Consider the following 22,886-nt stretch of genomic DNA (forward strand, 5'->3'; position numbering starts at 1 on the left):
CCTCTAAGCCTCTAGAAAATTAAAATTAAAAAATCTTAATTTCTTAAAATATTTTCAAAGTTAATGTTCTAATAGTGGTTTGGCTTCCATAAAAGATACCTAATTGGGAAAGTACATCATTAACTTTAGATACATGAGACTCCTGAATTATTTCACACATATTTAGGGTCAAGTGTTAAATATTTTGTTTCAAATATAAGATATATGCTTGAAAATTAGTTTGGCTGACCCTGAAACTTAGGAATTCTATTACTTTAAGAGCTTTTTGGATTATAACCTATTTGGCATTATGCCATGCTTCATAATTGTGTTTGCTTTCTTCATAAGAACCACAGTTTCCTATTAGACAGGAAGTGATAGATTACTGTAATCCATGTAGTGGTTGCTTGTCAGTAGGACATTTTTTCATTAACATTTACTGCAATACATAAGGCTTAAGTATACTCTAATTGTGGGATTTCTTTTTAATGTTTCATATGTAAGGGAATAGAGCCAATTGATTCATTAATTCATTCAATTAATATTTACTTTACTGGGTGCTTTATTGAGAGCTAAACTTGCACAAGGCACTAAAGATACAAGTAGATACAAGTGAATAAGCACAGTCTAATGGGGGAGATACTAATCAAATAATTAGCAGTCATTGTAAAATTCCAATTGTGATAAGTACTAAGATATACAGTGCTCTGAGACAGAGTGGTAGGGAAATTAACCTATGGAGGTTGGGATAGACATCCCTAGAGGAGTAATGATTAATCTGAAATCCGAAGGATGAATAGGGGTAAATTAAGAGTGGAAGGAGATACGAGGGTTTTATTCTTTGAATCCCAGTTGGGGATAGTGATGGTGGTGTGGGAGTAAGCCAAGGAGCAGAGTGGACTGGAGATCAGTAAGCAAGATGAGACAGGTCAGGACAATTGTGAAAGACGGGGTGGGAGATGAAAGGATTTCAAGGCTGAAATGGAAGGGGATTCAAGAAGGAGTGACAAAATCGGTTTTGTGTTGAAAATGATTGCATATGTATCTCTCTAGATGTAGTAGGAAAATCCACGAGACGGGATAAGGATGGATGTCAGTAGCCCACTCAAGAAGTGTTTGCAGCAGTCAAGTCTAGGAGCATTCATAGCCTGACCAGGATGGTAGTGTGGATGGAAGTGTAGATAGACCAGATATGGGAGGTGTCTATATTGTCTAGAAACAGACATTGGTGATGAGTTAGATAGAGGGATAGGAGACAAAGAAGAGGACTTGCTTAGGGTGACTCAGGCTTCTCACATTATAAAGCTTATTTATTCTTCTCAGATGAAGGCACTGCTTCTTAAATGCTTCCAGAAAAAACAGCTTAACCTAAGAAAATGAGTAAATTGCATTATTAAAAAAATAAAGATTGTAGATGACAGATATAATGGAACCTGTTCAGAGCTCTCAAAACTATGCAATTTTGGCATCTTAGGAAGCAAACTACAAATTCCTTACACTAGGTTGTCTGAATTGTTATGAGGGGAAGTGTCCTCAGCTCCACATTAACTGTTTCCCTATATGTTTCTCCTCTCTGGATTTTTTGCATAAAAACAACAAAATCACAATACTATTCTCTAGCATTTTTACTCCTATAGGCTTTTATTCCTTTTCATTAGTAAAGACACCTATTCAAAGCAGAATAAATCGTGTCATTGAGAACCCTATTATATGAGCAGTCACCACCTAGGTGTGGTGGGGGCAGAGGAACTTAAGGTCTTTCCTTCTTTTATCCTGAATAGTTAAAAGAAAGTTCATAGTTTCCATGTTTTAGCACTTTTTTTTCATTGGGAAATTCATTTAGTGAAGAAATATATTTTTACATAAGATTTTTAGAGAATAGTTAAGAGAGCACAGGTAATTTATTCCAAACCTAGCTTAACATGATCTAAACCCCTAAAGATAATGTCAGGAAAGAAAATTATTAGTGGCCATCTCATTCATGAACACAGATGCTTCCACTGAGTTTAAGACTCCTGGATGGTGTTTCATCCCATGTCTGGATGTGTCTCCCTGAATTATCCTGACCCTCCTACCTATGAACTAGATAGGTAAATAAATCCAGAAATAAGTATTAATAGTAGATAAATAAAATAGTAGTAGTAGTAGATACTAGTAGATAAATCCAGAAATAAGAATTAATAATACTTTAGCTAGAGAAACACTAGTGGGAACTCTCAAATAGTCATAAGACACAGTACAAAATAACATTAATATATATTTGTTTAGGCTAATTCAGGAATATCTAACTGTAGTTAGGCAATGCTGTAGATATTTTAAGTTATTCTGCTTTCCAGAAGGAAAACAGAGGTTTAAGAATGGTGGGTATTTAGGTCACAAGCAGAAGGATAAGATAAAATCAATACTTTTCCAAAAGATGAGAAGAAAAAAAACAACTGACAGGTGGTAGAGACAAAATTTGGGTTTCTGTAAAGGTTTCCTGTTAGAAGTCATGTTTGAAATGTTGAAATTTGCAAATGTAATCACATCTATATTTCTTTGTAACATATCCAAATGTATCCAGCTTCTAAGTGATTATAAATAATTCAATAAAGAAAAGCACACCTTCCACCTCAGAATGGTATGATCAGTGAGATAAGAGAAGAAAATAGGATTCAGAGAGTAACATGGAAGAGAGATTTGTTTTGCTTGTAAGAAAATGTTGGTGGCTGCCAAGGGTCCCATTTCCAGAGATCACGGTTTGATTATTTAGGGATGGGGCCAGAAACCAGTATATTTAAAGTTCCCTAGTGATTCTGACATGTAGTCTAGCTTGAGAATCACTTATCCCAGAAATAGTTACTCTAAATATAAACAATGTGTACAATGAATGAAACATGCCCTATATACCTATCAGTCTATTGGTAAAGCTTCCTGGATGTAGTGGGGTTATACAGATTCTTTATTCTAATGAAAATGGCTAGTAGGTTTGAAAATGCATTTGACAAAAAAGTTTTTGTTTTTAATTTCTGTTATTATAATAACCTTAAAAAGAAACCTATGACTTTGGCATTAGTGTTATCTGTATTTTAGAGAAAACAGGCAAAGTATAGAGGATAGAGATAAAGAAAAAAAAAAAAAAAACATATCTAGTTTCCAGAAGCATACACCATACATCCATTGAAGGCATTGGGTTTGGGATTCAAGCCCCATCTATCTCTCCGATGCTGATGGATAGGCTTGTAGGCTTTCCTGTAAAGTTGTGCTGCCTGCAAGAGAAAAATGAAAATTGGAAGGATTGTGGATTCTAATATATTTGTATAGTGTTTTGCATTTCAGAGCCATGTTTCTTTGTAATTGTCAAGGGAGAGAGGACAAATGCAATTTGCTTCTATAAGTTAAGGGATAGTCTTCAAAGAAGAAAGGCATGATCATGAGGAACTTCAAGAAGAGGTGGATTTGAATGCCTTTCCCGTGTGGATTCTCTCATTCAACATCTAAACCCATCAACTAAGATAAGAGGCACATAAAATATCTGATATTCCTGACTATGAACTAAAATCTGGACTTGGACTTGGCTATCTGAAACATTCAGTTGCCTTCTAGCTTGTAATTTAAATCCTGTCTGTTGAAACTAGACCTCAAGACCCTTATTCTTATAAAAAGAGTCAAAGATTTAAAAAAAAAAATTAAAGAGTCAAAGATTGAGACTAATTAGTTTATACCACATCTAAACTTTCAAAATTGCTGCTTATATGTTACACCAACATTAATTGTTGTACTAAAGCACCCAGCATGATGCCCTGCCCATGCAGACATAAATATAAATATTAATAATATTAATAATATTCATAAATATTACTTGAGGGTCTGATGATTTTGTATGGTTGAAAAACATAGCACAAAAAAGTAGCCTTTATTACCTGGAATTTAGGGGAATATAAGAGTTTTGCAAATAACAGACAGATCTTACTCTCCTTGAGTAGTTTAACTTTCATAGAGCATGGTTTACTTTCCTTTTTAACCTTTTTAAAACCATGTAGAATCTAAAGATAGGCTAAAATTACAGTAATATTATTATATTCTGAGTAGAATGAAGCAATAAGAATACTCATAAAACTGCATTTGCTAAAACTTATTGAGGACACAGTATGCCATAATATGTAATCTATCTAATTACATGGATTCTCTTAAAGGCCACAACTACTCACGAGGAAGGTACTACTATCACTTACACATTTCCAGCAAAGAAATAGAAGCTTGAGGGACATATCTAGGGTTATCCTTTTAGTTAGATGGCAGGGCTGGAATCTAAACTCAGGGCTTATTTGAACCTGTGGTCTCAGGGGGCCTGAGTTTAGGGGAGTTAGTTTTAAATACATCAGCCCAGGACATTTCCAATATTCTCTCTTCAAGGTTATGTAACAGCCTGTGGCTTCTATGGACTATTTGGAAATAAATGTGAATACACGTGTTTTCTTATGTCTATTCTTTGGTTAATTAGAGATTTTGGTAGTTGTTATCTGCTTATACAGAAGGAAGAGATACACAATTATGTAACACAAGAGTGGTTTGAAATAATTCCAGGTTTTTCCTACCCACTGACCATGCAGAATCCAAATCCTTAACATGCATCATAGAGCCACACTTCATTCTACTTTATAATTTCTCCTAAAATGCTCACAAATAAACGATTAGTTCATTCAAAATGACTTGCGATAGAAGTAGGAACTGATGTTTAAATCTTACAACCAAGCCAGATCTGTGTAAGAGGCTATACGGTCTTATTGTCTGTCTTATTTTGATTGTATCAGCAAGTGGGAATCAATAGGTCAAAGAAGACGTGTGAATTAGCGTTTACTTGTACACATGCTTTCTGGCTGACGGTAGTAACCTTGTGATTATTAGAAAAGATACTGTCATTAAGTAAGTGATAATAGTACCTAAACATTTTGAATGCTCACTAAGTACTGAGCTCCAGTTTACATGCTCCACATGGATAATCTCATAGCAACCCTATGGAAGGGACATGTACTGAGCCCATTTCACAGATGAGGTGATGTAACTTGCCCGACAGTGCACAACTTGCAAGTGGCAGAGCCATGCGGGCTTTCTTCAGAGCTTACTCTGAACCTCTAAATGCTCTTAGCAGGAAGTTATTATTGGAAGTCAAATGACTACATCATACTCAATTTAAACTATATAAGTTAGTTTTTCTAGAACCAGAAAGTCCCAGGTTCTACTTTTCATGCAACCATTTATCCATCGATGTTCTTAAGCCTGTTAATGACCTCATGGGTTAACTGAAGATAGCAGCAATACCTCCCTCATGCTCATATGTTAGTGTGACATTTAAGAAACTAATTTATAAAAAGCACTTTAGCATAGTTACTGGAAAATAGTTAAGTACCTAGTTGTTTATTATTATTATTATTTCTAAATTTATCTGACTTCTTTTTCCCTGAGTGATTCAAGCTCTGAAAATATACAACAAATGCATTAGGCAGGTTTGACTGGGTTCTTTAACTCCTGACCTAGCAGCTTGATGTTATTCACCAATTTATTACAACTTGGCATTTGTAGAGCTCCCTTCCCACAAAGATAATTGATCTCACACAGATCATCAGCCTGCTATTGAACTGGCACAGAGTTAGAAAACCCACAAGTTTCACATGAGGTAACAGGCAGGCAAGTGAAAAGTCTTGCCTTAGGACATACTTGAATTCAAGAAAGGCTGAGGATTAGCACCAGGCATGTTACCTAACCAGAGGAACCACTTATCTTTTCTGGAAATCCTTAACAACTTAAGAACTCAAGGAAGCAAAGACTCAATGACTCCAAGAAGAAAGAAAAGGTTATGAGGAAGAAAATATGACCAGTTTTTGAGCCTGACACAGATTCTCGTTTGGTGTTGGATATTGTCCAACCACATTAAAGTTCTTTACACTAGACTTGCTCAGTTGTGTTGGCAAACTCTGCCTCAAACAAGGCCTCAAATAAACTGTGCTCAGTGGAGAGGACAAAAACAGTAAGATTGCTGTAACTGGCTGGGTTTCATTAACCCAAAGGCTCTAAGAAAAAAAAAAAAAGGATTTTCATGATTTGTGTGACGATGTAACAAATAAATTTTAGAAGAGGGTATTGTATGGTTTACTGACTTTTTTTTTTTTAACCAAGTTCATGTAAACTGACAGCTACATTTATATAAAAATAAATCCATATATGTGTTTTTGGCACAGAGCCCTCATTGTAATATGTTTTATTTGGTTACTATAAGTATCATCACATTGGATCTGGGCTCCTTCCCGCCCCCCTCATTACCACCTTCCCCACTACGCACATTAAACTTCATAACTTCATTGGGAACTAAAAAGAGAACAATTTCAGTTTCATGAGTTAACTGAGATAGGTAAAGTGGGAAAAATTTTTTAAATGTAATTCAAAAGTATATACACACCCACATAAATAGTCTTTGATTTGTTCTGGAGAAAGCTAAAAAGTAGGAGGCCATCAAATATATAAACTTGATGGTTTTATTTCACCTAAAAAGGAAAAAAAAAAAAGACTAAAAGCCATTTGCACTAATCATGGAATTCACTGAGGATAGGACCTGGGGATACACAGTTGCTGCATGTTTGGATGGGATTCCAAATCACATTTTCTAGTTCAACTCCGTGCCTCTTTGATCTTTCAAGGTAGAGTGCTCTTTCCAAAGGGCATGGGATAAGTGAATTTTTAGTAAAGATGTTCCAGTAAAATTATAAATCAGAGTGCTTGGGACTGAATGTTTGTGTCCCTTCAAAATTTGTATATTGAAACCCCATTAATCCCCAAAATGACATTATTTGAAGATGGGGCCTTTGGGAGATAATTAGGATATGATTAAGTCATGTAGCTGGGGTCCTCATTATGGGATTAGTGACATTTAAAAAAGAGTAAGAGACAGGAAAGCGCTCTCTCTGTGTCTCTCCAAGTACACATGAGAACATAATGAGAGGATGGGATGCCCATCTGCAAACTGAGAGTATCACCAGACATCCAATCTGCCAGCAGCTTGATCTTAGACCTTCCAGCCTCCAAAACTGTGACAAATAAATGTCTGTTGTTTAAGTCCCCTGGTCTATAGTATTTTGCAGCTTAAGCAGGAAGTTAGGTCTATTTCAGGCAACATAGTAACCCAGCTAAAGTTCACCTTGCTGGGTGTTCATCTACCTCTGTCAGGACAGCTTTTCCCTTCTGATACTCCTCCTGCTTGTCTACCTTTCTTAATTCACGTCAAAGGGTTAGCTGAGTGTTGAAAGGTTAGGGAGGACAAACTGGAGGGCTTTGCTGTTCAACGATTTCTTCAAATTTAGAAAATAAGAGGATTTTCAGAGGGGAGGGGTGCAGTCAGTAAAACATGAGACTATGTGGTCCAGTTGTCAGTAATTTAGGTTTTGAAAAAAGTAATATTTAAATTCCAGCTTTGAAAATAAATAAATAAATAAATAAATAAATAAATAAATAAATAAATAATTCCAGCTTTGACACCTCCAAGTTTTCAGCCTATGGGCGAATCACTTTTAACTTCTTCAGTGCCCAGTTTCTCATCTAAAAAAAGAGCAACCGTAGCCACTTCATGGTGTGGATTAAGTGAGAATACTGGAAAGCACTGAACATATGGTCTAGCTCATAAAAAGAATAGTCAGAAAGACGGGTATTTTGCAGAAGGGATATCTGACTTGTATTCCTTTAAATAGTAACATCTATGACCAGAAACACAACTTGCTGGTCGGAGAGCTCACCGTACTAGTTGCAGATTATCAGAAGTTGATGAAACCTCAGAGATCATCCACTTTAAGCCACATGGGAAAGGAGACTCAGCAGGATGAATCAGTTTGCTTTGGTCATAGAATAGGTAAGGGACTGAGGCAGGCCTCACCAGGGGCTTTTTTCGGCAGTTCTCACTTGCATTTCACTGAGAATTCCTGAGTCTCTAGGGGACCAACAATGAGAACTTTCATTCTGAAGCAGAGTATGCGTGATCATTAAATATGTGTATTTTGCATGTGATATAATGTTAACTCTCAAATTCTCCATTTCATGTAATCATTTATTTATGTAGTGTTCATGGATCAACATTTTCATTAACAGCAAAATGTTATCCTTCTTGGTGAATAAGTTTATGAATAATTACCTGCCTTTTCTAAGTCTGAAATCTGTTTAAGAGCTAAAATGAGATCCAGTTCAATAGACACACACACACACACACACACACACACACTCACATACACATGTGATATAGCACGCAGATATCTTAATGCTAAAACACATGTCAAATTATAGTTTTTGCTGAAGTTCAGGAAAGAGATGAATATATGTTTTTGTCCTTACTGTTGTTTTTAAACATTCTGAATTGCAAAGCCCAAACAAAAGACATCTCTTGAGTGAATCCAACTTTTAGAAATGGCGTTGGCAAATGTTTTTGTTTGTTTTTGTTTTGTTTTGTTTTGTTTTATGAAGGAACAGATATGAGTATTGTAGGCTTTCCAGTCCAAAAGACTATTTCAAGGATATTGTGTAAGTACTTTACAAGAAAGAAAACTAATTTTCACAATTTTATTGGCAAAATTCAAATATAGTAATAATAATAAGGGAATGATCTTTCTGGAATACGGGTCCATTACTGAGAAAATTGAATTCTTTTATGAGGGGATAACATTTTGTGTAATTGAGGTTCAAATTATTGTGGCTTATCACCAAACTGATTGCAAATACTCGTCTTTAACAACCATTTTCATCTTACAGGCCCTACAAAAACACCCTAGAGAAGAAGAATAAAGCAGTAAAACAAAGTTAGTCCACTAACGGAAATGAATGTTTTAGAGAGGATCGATAATTGACCATAAGGATGGGGAGGTGGGAAACAAAACAGAAAATGAAAAAAAGAGTAGGGATCAAAAAGGACACAGAAAGAACATGTAATGCTATAGCTCCAAGAAATGATTTCATGTAGGAAATTCAAGAACTAAATTGCACTAGGTCTCAGATTAAAACACATTTTCTGAATCTTGCTTTCTATTATAATGCTTTTAGACTATATATTCATTATCACATCTAAATCTTCTCTTCAATTCAGGATTTAAAAGACCCCCAAACCAAATAACACAGTAAAGCTCCTGGAAGTGATTGTTTCAGAGTCAAGCTGGATAAAGCATGTTGTCTAAGTTTAATATTATGGGACAAGTAGTTTATCAGAAAATATTACTATTTCTGAACTTCACGTGGAAACTTGCGCATAAAAGGGATCAAAATATGCCAGCCTAACATGCAACTTTATCATAAGGTTTATTCTGAGTTGAAGGCAACTGAGAAAAAACAGACACAGGAGCAGCTCCCTCTCCTCTCCCATCTGCCTAAAATCAGGGCATAAATTTCCCTTGTAAAGATGTCTTCGCCCTCATTACCAACTGTATGACAAAGAGAACAATCCTTGTCACCACAAATGAAGGTATCAAGAGGCATCTGCATAAACAGACTGCACTGAATAACTCTTATCTACCCCTATATTTACCTCCTCACAATTTACTCCCCCCAAAAGCCCTAGGGGAGGAGTAAATGTTTTCCTTTGTCCTGTCACTTTGCCACAATCTGTTTTCCTTTGTTAAAATGTTCTAAAACCCTTGAATCTGACCTTCCGTGGGCTTTCATTTGTTTTCTGTGGAGCCCTTCATTGTGCTCGTGCAATTAAATAGTGTATTTCTTTTCTCCTGGTTATAGGTCTTTCATAATTTGCAATCTTCAATTACAGAAACTAAGAGTTTTTCCACCCCTACATGTGCTTCTCAGTAATACAGAAAATATAGCAGAATCAAAGATAATGCCTAGGAAAAACCACTTTCACTTTTGGAATGTGAGGGCTTGGGCAAGAAAAGAAACCACTGGGACAAAACGCAGGCCAAGTCTTTAAGAGATGACCACGGAACACCTCCATTTTGTCAAATATTAAAACTTCCAGTCTCTTGGTTGTCTGCACTCTCCTTTCCTAGAGTTATTTTCTGATATTTATTGATTTGAATGACTTAAAATTCTTGTGACTCCCCAGACTAAAATTTTAAGTAAATTTTTTCCAACTAAATTCTCATTAAGACAGTGTGATTCCCAAACATATACACATCATGCTTTTGGCTTTTAAAAATGTATTGTGATGTAGTGGGTAAGACTGGGATCTTTTTCCAAGTATAGCTGGTTTTTGAATCACTAGCCTGTTGAGTGTCTTTTAACAAGTTTCTCAATCTCTATTGACTTAAAAAAAAATCTAATGTAAGGTTTTAACTCGTAAGATTATATTTTTAGGATTTAAAAAGAATATTTTATTTATTCATGAGAGACACACAGAGAGAGGCATAGACACAGGCAGAGGGAGAAGCAGGCTCCCTGTGGGGAGCCCAACGTGGGACTGGATCTCAGCATCCCAGGATCACTTGCTGAACCAAAGGCAGATGTTCAACCACTGAGCAACCCAGACATCCCTACTTCTAGGCTTATTGTAACCAAATAAGATAATGTGTGTAATATATGATAAATGATAGAAGATATCAGGCAATTTCAAAGATGAGAAAAACATAAACTTTCATCTTCTAAAATGTACTATGGTTTTATATAAATTATAATATTTTTAAATAGGCATATTAAAAAATCAAATATTAAAAATTAGACTCATGATAGAGGACCACAGCAGTCATTTGCCTAAGAATATCCTAATTATTAATTTAATTTTCCAGCAAATCTGCTATATAGAAAATGCTGACAAATCCAAGAGCCTCTGTTTCAATTGGGCTATTCCTTCCTGAAGGGAAAATTAAAAATCTCAGATGGCATGTGTTAAGTCTTGTATTAAAAGCAAAAGCCATAAATTCAAATTTATTCTCACTAATTCTCCTATATAATTACACAAGATAGCAATACAGCTATAAGAAGAATAAAACTGTAGCCATCACACTTCCCCATTTTAAACTATTTTACAAAGTGATAGTAATCAAAACAGTATGTATTTGGGATAAAAAGACATGTAAATCAATAGAATAGGATAGAGAGCTTAAAAATCAAACCTGCATATGGCCAACTAATTATGACAAAGGAGCAAAGAACATGCAATCAGGAAAGGACACTCTCTTCAGTAAATAGTGTTGGAAGAACTGCACAGCCACAAGCAGAAGAATGAAATGGGACCCTAATCTTATACTATATACAAAAAAGACCAACAGACACATGAAAAGATGTTCAACATCACTAACCATCAAGGAAATGCAAATCAAAACCACCATGAGATATTGTCTCACATCTGTAAGAATGGTTGTCTTCGAAAAGACAAAAGATAATAAGTGATGACAAGATTGTGGTGAAGAGAGAATCCTTATGCGCTGTGTGTGGCAGTATATTGGTGCGGCCACTTGGAAAACAGTATATGGTGGATCCTTAAAAAATTGAAAATAGAACTACCAGATGATCCAGCAATTCCGCTTCTGGATAAATACCTGAAGGAAACAAAATCACTATCTCCATCACATATCTGCACTCCCTTGTTCATTGCAGCATTATTTTCCAAGACATGGAAATAACTTAAGAGTCCATGGATGGATGAATGGATAAAGAAAATATGGTATTTACATACAATGGAATGCTATTTCGCCATAAAAAAGAAGGAAATCCTATTATTTGCAACAGTGTGGATAGACCTTGAGGACGTCATGTTAAGTGCAATAAATCAGACATTTCATCTTAACTATAGTGGAATCTAAAACAAAGAAACTCAGAAACAGAACAGATTGGTGGTTGCCAGAGGCAGGGGATAGGATATGGGGGAAATGATTGTAAACAGTCAAAAGGTACAAGTTATAAGGTACATTTATAAGATAAGTAAGTTCTGGGGATGTAGTATACAGCATAGTTGACTATAGTATTGTATACTTGAAAGTTGGTAAGAGAGTAGACCTTTGAAATTCTCATAATGCACAAAAAATTATAACTATGTCCAATAGATAATGGTCTAAACTTGTGGTAATCATTTCCTATTATATACATATATCAAATCATTACACTACGCATTGTTAACTAACACTATATTATATGTTAATTATATAACTAGAAAAAGATACAATTAGTGAAGAAGGAAGCACAATTATTCACGTGCTCTTTCGTAACAAACTACCCTTCTTACTTGTTATGTGAGTGCTGGTTTAAAAGGTGAGGGGGAAAAATTTTTTAAAAATAAATAAAAGGTGAGGGGGAAGTAAGAAAAAAATAAGTATAAGAAATTCCAGAGTGAATTTGAGTATGTAATTCTGGTTTCCATTTTCATCTCACAGCCGGGATTGACCATGCATGATTTGTGTTGCTAGATGGTTACTTCATACACTTAAAATAATACCGACCACTTCCTAATATTTCCCGAAGTTTTGTGATGGCGTTGCAAGTCAGAAATATATACATCCTGAGGATTACATTCCAAAAGATAGGACTTTGTTTTCTTCCTTTCAACCAGCCATTTTCTGCACTTAGAAAAAAAAAAAAATCTTTGCCTTGCTAATCACCAAGCTTTTTCCAATTCATTTACCAGTTCTCATTACTTATTATTTCTTTGTTGTTCTTTTTTTTTTCTTTGTTGTTCTTATTTCAATAATGCAATTGAACAAAGTTCTATTTCCTCTAAGCACTGTTAAAATATTTCCCAGTTACTCACGTTTTCTCGGTAAATAGTTGAATTCACTTAGGTGGAGTGATATTTTATGAGCTCCATTAAATCTAAAAGAAAGCGATCCTTGCCCTAACTAGCTAGCAGTGTGAGCAAGGGTTGGTGAACTTTAGAAGGAAGTTTATTCTGTTATGACAAACGTAGGTACACAAGATCCTGTGAAATATGCATTTGAAGTTGTGGTGAGCCCTGGGTAGTGATCAAGAACTAAACGTTTTTCAGACTATAGATCTCTATACAGATATACACCAAAGGATTTTTAAAGGCAGAACTATTTGTAATTTTAGCTTCAAATATATTTATTTTTCTGCATGTTTCCCTGAAAATAATTTGAAGTACTTAGGATACTATGGGAGGTAAAATAGAGAGGAAAGTTTTCATCCTTCTTAGTAACAAGACTCTGCAGTTCTAAAATATTAGAGCACTCACTGCTCTGTGCTTGTGCTCACATTGGCCGCTCTACCCAGAAGGCTTCATCTGACTTCTTAACATTGCTTGAATAGAGCAAGTGCAAGACTAATCAGGTGAAATTCTGGAAAGCTTTCTCTGGCTTCTCCTTCCATCCCCGACCCTTGTCTTTGTTTCTGTCCTTCGTGCCTATCTTAATTTCTGCAGGTATCTGTGTAATAGTATAATAATTGTTTCATGTGGGCCCACAGAATCAGGCATTTCTTTCCTTAACAGACAGTTAAGTGCTTTCTATGTGTAAGTAGTCAGCAGAACTTGGATATTCTAACAATATTAACTGTATGTTTCCAGAGGAACAAAAGGCTACTGTCCTCTCTGAATGGGACCACTACTCGGAGTTGTCATCCAATAGTTGGAATTAAATAATTGTGTGGGGGCATCAAACTTTTTTTGCCCGATCACCTCATGCTTTCATGCTTATATGATGGTTTGTTGAAGTCAGAGAAGTGTCCATGACACGGTTTTTCACTATTGTGCAAAATGTTAAGTGACCCATGTGAATATTAAACCAGCAACTTCTGATGCATTACCAAGGGGAGTTAATCAATGGATTCAACTAGCACAGATATTTTCATGTATTAATCTAGCAATCCAAAACCCTCAGTTTCATTTAGATGGATCTATCTTCCATTTTATTCTGCCTATTATCCTCATCAAATTATTTACATGAAAATATGGTTTATATCCTTGGGATCTTAGCTTTGCTCGTGACGGAATTTCTCCCCTGTCAAGCAGTAATGTTCTCTTAGTGAGTTGATATGATGTCAATGATGTTGTCTAAAATGATTGAAATTCTATGAATTTGGAAATGCTGATTTAAGACAATGCTCTGGAGAATTCAAAAGGCTGGATTAATAACTAGTAAAGCCATTTTATCATCAACAAAAATTCGTTGCATTTTTTTCCACCTTGTGCTATTTTAGACTAAAGTAGCAGCCGTGAAAGTTTAACGATACAATACTAACAGATGGAGGAATTTATGAGTGCAAAAAATGCTTTATAATCACCCAGATTTTAAAAAAAGAAACCATGGGTGAGATACCCCCAAAATAAACACAGCATTGCTTAGGCATGATTTTAAAAATTCCACAGACTTTTTTTTTTTTTTTTTGTGCTACAGAGGCTGAGCTTAGCAAAATGATTGTGGTATGAGTTACATTCTGTTATCATAATTTTACTCAGTTCTTTTCATGAGGAAAAATGGGGACTACTAAAAGTCGACTCCAGTGACTAATGTGCATGCTTCCGCTGAATTACCACACTTACGCACATTTTATTAGGGGCACTTATTCCCCAACTATTGTAACATGAAAGGTAAAAATTTACCAGAAAGAAAACAGGAAAAGAAATGATGTTTTATTTTACTTATCCCGCTGGAACAGAGAGCAATTTAAATGTACGAATGTAAAGCTTTGCTTCGGAGCCAGCTATTGGTAATTGTTCCTTGTCTTTAAATAACGAACTATTTAAAGTGCAGCAGTCATGCACTCACTGGGCCAATTTGTATTGCAAGATATTATAAATACATTAGTCTCCTAGAGAGGAAAATTCACTCTCCCTATTTTTTGAGGTGCTAATGGAGAGAGAAAAAGGTTAAACTGACAATAGCCCAAGGTGACAGGGCAGTTACCCCACAGTTGCTCTAATGGATTGAGATTCAAGGTAGTGATTATGTAAAGAGGGTGGGAAACCTGCTAGTAGAAACATACAGACACCATACATCTACAACCTTCATCACAAGTGCAGGCCCAGGAGCAGGCAAGAACCTAAGAAATCAGTCTGAAAAAACACGAAAATTCACTTTGACATAGGGCCTCCAGAAGCCCTTTGGTGGGGCTTGGGGACAAGATAATAGATATCCCCAATTACCCCAGATATCCCCAATATGAAGAAAGAAAGTGGACAGTTATGGGATAGGCTGACTTCAGACACTGCTGAAAATGTCCATATTCCAAACCTACCCTTTGTGGTTTATTTTTTCTTTAGGCTGAATGAAAGAAAAGCTGATAATTAAATAAAAAATCAAGCTAATTAAGAAAAGCAAAAATAACTGTTTTGCTGTTAGTGGTTCTTTTTGTTTAGAAGGCACAGGCGTAGCTTTAGTTATCTCAGGAAATGGGGTTTTATGGTGAAAAACCACAAGGAATAGAGGAAATATATCCATCAGAAATGGGGGGTGATATGGACATGTGTTCATGCTACCCTAGACACTACCATCGGTGACTTGGGAGTTCAGTGTTTCCGGTTTCAGATTTCTGCTGCCTCTACTTCCCTTCTATTCTGCTTATTCTTCAACTTTGCATCATTCTACTGCATTGGCTTTTGCTTGATCAGTAGTACTGTTGCCTCACGGCTTCTGTTGGGTCCCTCTTAGCTCTCCTACTGTCTTTGATCTTTGTGTGTGCCACAGTCAGACTTCAGATCTAGGGTCAGTCCCATCTTCGCAGAGAATATCTCCATTCTGCAAGGGTTTTCTGCAAAGACACTCATTGTACACGTTGGTTCAGGCAATAATTCCTGATCCTATAGTTTTGATGAGATGGCGGTGTGACATAGTACAAAGCACATTTGCCTCCATGTCAAATTGTGATTTGTACTATGATTTGCATTGTGATTCACTTTGCCTGGAAAGCTCTTTCCTAGATACCCACATGGGTCATTCCCCTACCTTGTTCAGGTCTTTGCTCAAATATTGTCTTCTCAGTGAATCTTCCCTACATACCCTGTTTGAAATTTAACTCTCTACCTTTCTAACCCTTTCCCATTCACAGGCAATTCCCATCCTCCTTTTCCTTTTTTACTTCTTTATTTTTCTTCTTCTTCTTTTTTATTAAGATTTTATTTATTTATTCATGAGAGACACACAGAGAGAGGCAGAGACATAGGCAGAAGAAGAGGCAGGCTCCATGCGGGGGGTCTGACGTGGGACTTGATCCCGGGACTGAAGGCAGATGCTTAACTGCTGAGCCACCCAGGTGTCCTATTTATTTTCCTTCTAAATATCTATTAATATCAAACTATACACTTTTCTCATTTACTATGCATATTGTCTATCACCCTCTACTACAATAGAAGTACCACAAGTATAGGATTTTTTTTTTCCATCACTGGGTACCCAAAACCTAGTGTCACGTGGTAGCCATCGAATATACATGGTAGCCATTCAATAAACAGTGACTACACATATTTAGATTATGGAAGTCTTGCAGCAAAAATTAAAGATGGAACTGACATGGGAAAATTGCGCATACAAGTCCCAGTATGTTGTAGCAAACTCAGAGATTAGATTGTAGTAATCTAAATGGGAACAGGAGGTAGTGGTCTTCAGGAAGATGATCTGTGAAAAACAAAACTCAGTATATCTAATTGGATATCCAATTTTGGGGAGAAGAATGAGTCTATGATAAAGATAGTACAAAAAAAAAAGGAAAAAAATGATAAACTTTGGGAAAAATTATAAAAGGAGGGGGACATAACTGAGTTCATTAGTGGCTCTGCAAAGAACAATGATTATATAACTTGAGATGGAGAGACTGTGAGGAGGCCCTCAATTTTCCTTGCCTCCTGCTACTAATGATGTTGGGTAATCCCAATCCCCGTAAAGCAAAGACTCTAACTTGCTTCTAACTAATAAAAGATGATAAAAGTAATGAGATGCCATTTCCATGATTACATTGCATGAAATTGTAGTGTTTGTCTTGTTAGCTAACTCTCTTCCTTCTTCAGTGTTGATAAAGTAAGCTGCCATGATACGAGCTGCTCTACACAGAGACCCATATGGTGATGAACTAAGGGCAATCTTTGGGCAACTCTTGCAAGAAACTGAGACGATCCATCTTACAACCTGCAAGGTATTCAATTCTACCAACAACCATATGAGCTCATTCTTCTCTGAGGTTTGATAGAAGACTATAGCCCTGGCCAATACTTTGGTTCCAGCCATTTTGAAAGACTCTCAAGCAGAGAATCCAGCTAATCTGGGCCCACACTTTTGATGCACAGAAACTGAGAAAAAGATGCGTATTATTTTAAGCCACAAAGTTTGTGCTAATTTGCTATAAAGCAAAGTAACTGATACATGGCATAATAACTTAAACATTTTTCATGAATTTCCGTCTTCAAGAGTCAGCCTACAGAAAAAGCTTAAGAAAGAATGAATGTGGACATGCAACAGTATTTAAATCTTTTCAAATGTGACATTGTAAAAGTAAGAAATGAGGACATAGGATAGATGTAGGACAGAGACAGAGAGAAGAAAGGCTAGTAAGAGTGTTCATCACTGCAACTAATTATGTGAAGAGTCAGGTTTATACAGCAAGGAATAAAGATGTAAATATATTACTTAAATTCATAAAAGGAACAAACAGGGGAAATAAAGCTATTGTAATAACTGTATTGATTAAATGAAAGAAAAAAGGTGGAATACTTTGAATGAATTAAATTCTCATCTATCTTGAAAAGAACTCTATATGGTAAATAAAGCAATATAGCAATATAGTAGAAACATATTATTTAGAGATCTAGAGGTAACTAACAGTATAAACAATAAAAAGAGTTGAAAGTAGTTGCCTCTTACTATGAGTGAAGCAATGGAACATTGTCTTTCATTTTTTCCAAACTATTTAATTCAAAACTTTGTGTATGTTTTACTCTGAAAAATATTATATAATAAAAAATAAATCCATAAAATAAGAATGACTTTATTTAATAAACTAGAAATAATGAGCATTTTATTATTAATTTCAAACTATCAACTCTGGCTCACTAAGGACTAGAGGATTTTTCACCTTCTAAAATTTTGTTTTGCTTAATAATTCAATTTTTCTGAGGATATAAACAGTATATGTCCATCTCAAGTAATATGAATAAATATAAAAATATTGTACATTAATAGAGTACCTGAAATTCTATCACCCTGGGATAGCTACCATTGTCAATTTGATGAATATATATTTTTTGGCTTCTTTTTCTGCCCACTTAAAACACACATATCCATTCTCTTCTCTCATATAATCTTAATATTTCTAAACAGTATTATAGCAGTTAATTGTTCTTAATATTGAAATGGCTACTGCTCCACATTCTATATTTTCAATCTCTGCCTATATTTTACTTCATTGAGAAAAGTATGCAAGGACATAATTGTGTTTCTCTATTAAATGCTTCATGTCTTCTTGATTTTGGAACTGAGATAATATGTGCAATTAATTGATTTGAATTTCTCCTAGGATATGAAAAATTAACTAAAGAGGTAAATCAAATAAATATATAACTATATATGAATATGTATCCCTATGTAATTCCATGTAAAGAGAATTTGGTTAATACACAAGCCTACAACAAATACGCCATCTGGCAATCTCAACCATTTGAAAGATAGCAATCAGAAGGGAAGCAATTATGATTCCCCATCCATTCCAATAAATGTCATAATATCTGTACCCTTTATTCAGAATCCATTAGGTTGCACTTTATCTAAATTTATTTTAGTCATAATTCTAATAAACTTGGTTATCTGATTTCAAGCAGACTAAAAGCAAAATCTTAGGGGTGATCATGTCAGAACACGCTAATCAGCAGATACAACATGTCAATCAGTGTAGGAATTTGGCCCTAATTACTGTTAAGGTTTATACTCCTAAGTGACCTTTGAAAATATGAGAGCACATTAAAAATAACCGATGTTCAAATTATGATCCTGAGTCACCAATAAAAGGTTACATTATTTTCAGTTTCCATTGTCAAAGAAAAAAAATGAAATGTCTATAAATATATCAGAAAGATTTTAATTCAAAGGACTTACATTTTAGGCAAGGTCTTGTTGCTTTACTGGATCTGATCAGTGGAAATAAAATCACTATTACCATCCTCAATCATTATCATCTGCTTCAACGTTTCTATTCTACTATTTACTAAACTTTACCATTTTAATTTATTTACTTGCAAGGCACAGTGGAAGCTACTTTAACATGTTAACTTAATCTGACAACCACCCTAGGAAGATATTATGATACTCATTTTCAGATCAGGAAAATAAAGCTCAAAACAGGATAGAACTAAAAGGGAAAGAAAGAATGAAGTGAGTTGCTGCAGTTCTCACACTCAGATTCTTTTGAATGTATGTTACCTTTTAAGATTATATTTGCTCCTCTTCTCTCTGCTCCCTGGACAGTTTCTCTCTCACCTATACACTTAATAAGCATCTCTATTCAGATAACTTACACTTTTATATTTCTATCAAAGACTCCTCTTCTGAACTCTAGATTCATAAAGCTAAAGTCTGTATTTTTTAGAGATTTATTTATTTATTTGTGAGAGAGTGAGAACACAAACATGAGGGGCAGAAGGAAAAAGAGAGAGAATGTCAAGCAGACTTCACACTGAGCATGGAGGCTGACTTGGGGCTTGATCTCACCACCTTGAGATCAGGACCTGAGCTGAAACTCTTGTTTTCACTCAACCAACTGCACCACCCAGGTGCCCCAAGCTAACACCTATTAAAACCTCTGAAATGTTTCTGTAAGTCACCTCACACTGATCTTATCTTCTATTTCCCTGGTTCCTCTTCCAGGGACCCTTACCTCAGTGACGGGCTTCACCACACATCCTATTACACAACCCAGGACACTAGGAGTCATTCTGACAGTCCTAACAGGTCCCTCTCCTCACATTTCTTATCCAACTACCACCAAGTCACATCAAATATTACCTTCTTGATATATTCTCTCCATCTCTATCATCAGCTCCTACAGTTAAAGCTACCGTAATGAACTCCTTCTTCAATTACCATCACCTTTCACCTAGCATGACTTTTACTGCCCTAGGTCTTCTTTAATTTAGTTTTGAGATTTTACCAAATGATCTCTTTTTAAAAAAGTATATTTAATCACATCACATAAATAAAGCTTTCCATTGCTTTTAGGATAAAGATAAAACTTGTCCCTACAGCTTGCAAGGTCCTGCATGGTGGTGGCCCTGTCTACTCTTCTAGTCTTACCTCACACCACACTCTTCCTTTGTTTTGTTCTCCAGGCATGCAGTACTTCTTTTTGTACCATTTGTTTATTTTGCTCTCTCTCACCATGGGTTATTTTTTTTTCTTCAATGTGGCAAGAATCTTTCTTTCTTTCTTTCTTTCTTTCTTTCTTCCTTTCTTTCTTTCTTTCTTCTTTCTCTTTCTTTCTTTCTTTCTTTCTTTCTTTCTTTCTTTCTTTCTTTCTTTCTTCTTTCTTTCTTTCTTTCTTTCTTTCTTTCTTTCTTTCTTTCTTTCTTTTTTCTTTCTCTCTTTCTCTCTCTCTTTCTTTCTTTCTTTCTTTCTTTCTTTCTTTCTTTCTATCTATTTAACTCTTCTTCAATTTCAGTGTAACACCGTTTTATTCATGGAAGCCTTCTTTGACCTTCTTTGATCTTCCTAAATAAGCCAATTCCCTTCTTATAGAAATTCATAATACCACATACCCTTACTTTGTTTCACTAGCTCCATTTGAATGTTTACATTTATTTGTATTGTTATTTGCCCATCCTTTTAGGTTGTAAAGTCTGTGAAAGAAAGACATTCTCTGTTTTTACTCACCATTTGCTATGGTCTGAATGTTTGTGTCACCCCAAATTTTATATGTTGAGATCCTGATGCCCAGTGTGATAGCATTAGGAGGTGAATCTTTGGGACGTGATTAGGTCATAAGGATGGAGCCCTAATAAAAAAGGATCTAGAGAGCTTACTCACCTATTCCACAGAGAAGGTGCAGGGAGAGGTTGGCAATTGGCAACCCAGAAGAAGGCCTTCACCAGACACCAAATCTGCCAGTACAATTGTGGACTTTTCGGCGTCTAGAACTGCAAGGAATAAATTCTGTTGCTTATAAGCCAACTAGTCTGTGGCATTTTCTTATAGCAGTGTGAACAGACTAAAACATCATTGTATCCCCAGTGTCTTTTTGATGATACTTAGCATATAGAAGGTATCCATTATGATTTGAATCTTGTTGAAAGAATCAACCTTTAGCAATCTTACACTGCTTATTTTAAATACTTTTCAAGATGACAGATTTAATGAGTGTGCATTCCTCACTTCAGGTAATATTGATGAATTATTATGAGGATTGTCCACCTCAAAAAGATACTCAAAAACAAACAGCAGCCTAGAGAAGATAGGAAAATGAGAGTCTCATCTCCTGTGATGGTACATGTCCTTCCTTTTTCACTCTTGTATAAATTCTCCGTCTGTTCTTAAGATCAGTTTCTAAGTCAACTACTCAAAAACCTGTGTGTTTCTGGGCTGCTTCCTCAAAACATCATGTTTCAGTTGGGAAGAAGAGGAGAATTAAAGGCATCTGAAGCTTCATCTCTGGCTTTGATTTGATTATTCCTTATTGTTCTGTAAACAGTTGTGTAAAACAATAAGCAAACAAAACATAATAATAAAAAATAAATCTTTGGAAGAATAGCACTTGGTTATGCAAGCTAACATGGTTAAAGAAAAAAATGTGCGAAACTTCAACTCAAATTTACAAAGGTCTTGTAAAAACACATGAGACTTATTTTGATTTGAGGATATAAATAAAAGTAACTATTTTTAAATAAAGTTTTGACTCAGTCCATTTTTTCTTACACTTGCTATCAAATGCTTTAAGTATTATCAATTCATGGGCTCTGACTTGAGTGAATGATAAGGGAGGCCATGTCAAGTGGATTGACATAAGTGTAATAATCTCATGCGAAGATGTTCATATGTTCAGACTATCTAGCCAGTGATTTAAAACACTTTATAGATTGTAGTCAAAGTGGAAAAAAAGAATAAAGATTTTATAGATTGCTTTAATTTACAAAAAAAACACAAAAAAATAAGCAAAACCTTTTCCCTTTTTTAGAGATGACTTTTAAATGTTCTTCAGATAGTTTTGACAAACATGATAAACATTTCAAATCATGTCTCTTGAATGTTCCAAACAATGCAATTGTTGAAGCCTTAGTTCTAAGCTGTCTGTATATGATTCCAAGTTGCCAGAGTAGGCCTGGAACACTTATCAATTAAAGTTCATTCACAGACTCCGTGTTCTGAGTTTTGTAGGAAGGTATCATATTCTAGTAGAAACTCCTGTGAAGAGAGGTCCTGAGATCTCACAAGCTGGTGAGAGAACTTAATTTTTTCTAACGTGTTCTTTTGGAGAATTAGAAAAAAGAATGAATTTATCATAGCATGAGTAAGATGTTAAATAAGAAATAATTTGAGGAAATGTTAGGTGTGTGTTAGGAATTAAAAAAATACTTTTTTTTCCTACAATTAGGGAAAAAAATGACTGTATTAGAATATAGGTTAGATCACAGGTTCTTTCATCCATGATCATGAATCAAAGTTAAAAGCAACACTCCATAGAGGTCAACCAAAAGACATTTTCCAAATTCATATCATAAAGTATTGTTACTACTGTGATCAACTAATTCCTGTCACACAAAGAAGACTGCTATTTTTTCTTACATCACAATAAAGAGCTACAGTTAGAGCAATCTTCTCTCAGTCAGCATTCATTTTTTAATAGCAAAAACAGTGGTTCTCTTAGAGATTGAGAAAAATAGTCTATTAGTAGTCATAAAGGAAGGAAGGAGGAGAGGAAGGAAGGAGATGTGAGGCGTTGGGTAATTTTATTCCTAGCTCATCCCGTTGGTTTTCTCAGTGACCTCACAGAACTCATTTCCTAATTTTAAGCCAGTGATATCCTGTATTTCC

At 35.3% G+C, this 22,886-nt stretch overlaps 1 long non-coding RNA gene across 4 annotated transcripts in view; it reads right to left on the reverse strand.

Moving 5' to 3' along the window:
• Positions 1–22,886, reverse strand: part of LOC111093774 — a 76,311-nt gene that overhangs the window by 36,647 nt on the left and 16,778 nt on the right. For 2 of the 4 annotated variants that reach the window (XR_005383234.1, XR_005383233.1), the window contains exons 3-4: positions 20,886–20,995; positions 18,963–18,994 (exon numbers count right to left, since the gene is read on the reverse strand). This is a non-coding gene — a long non-coding RNA (uncharacterized LOC111093774). The remainder of the gene's footprint in view (positions 1–18,962; positions 18,995–20,885; positions 20,996–22,886) is intronic. The other 2 variants (XR_005383236.1, XR_005383235.1) reach the window with 1 other exon arrangement.

Source organism: Canis lupus, chromosome 33, assembly GCF_011100685.1.
Source record: "Canis lupus familiaris isolate Mischka breed German Shepherd chromosome 33, alternate assembly UU_Cfam_GSD_1.0, whole genome shotgun sequence".
In the NCBI taxonomy this organism is placed as follows: Eukaryota; Metazoa; Chordata; class Mammalia; order Carnivora; family Canidae; genus Canis; species Canis lupus.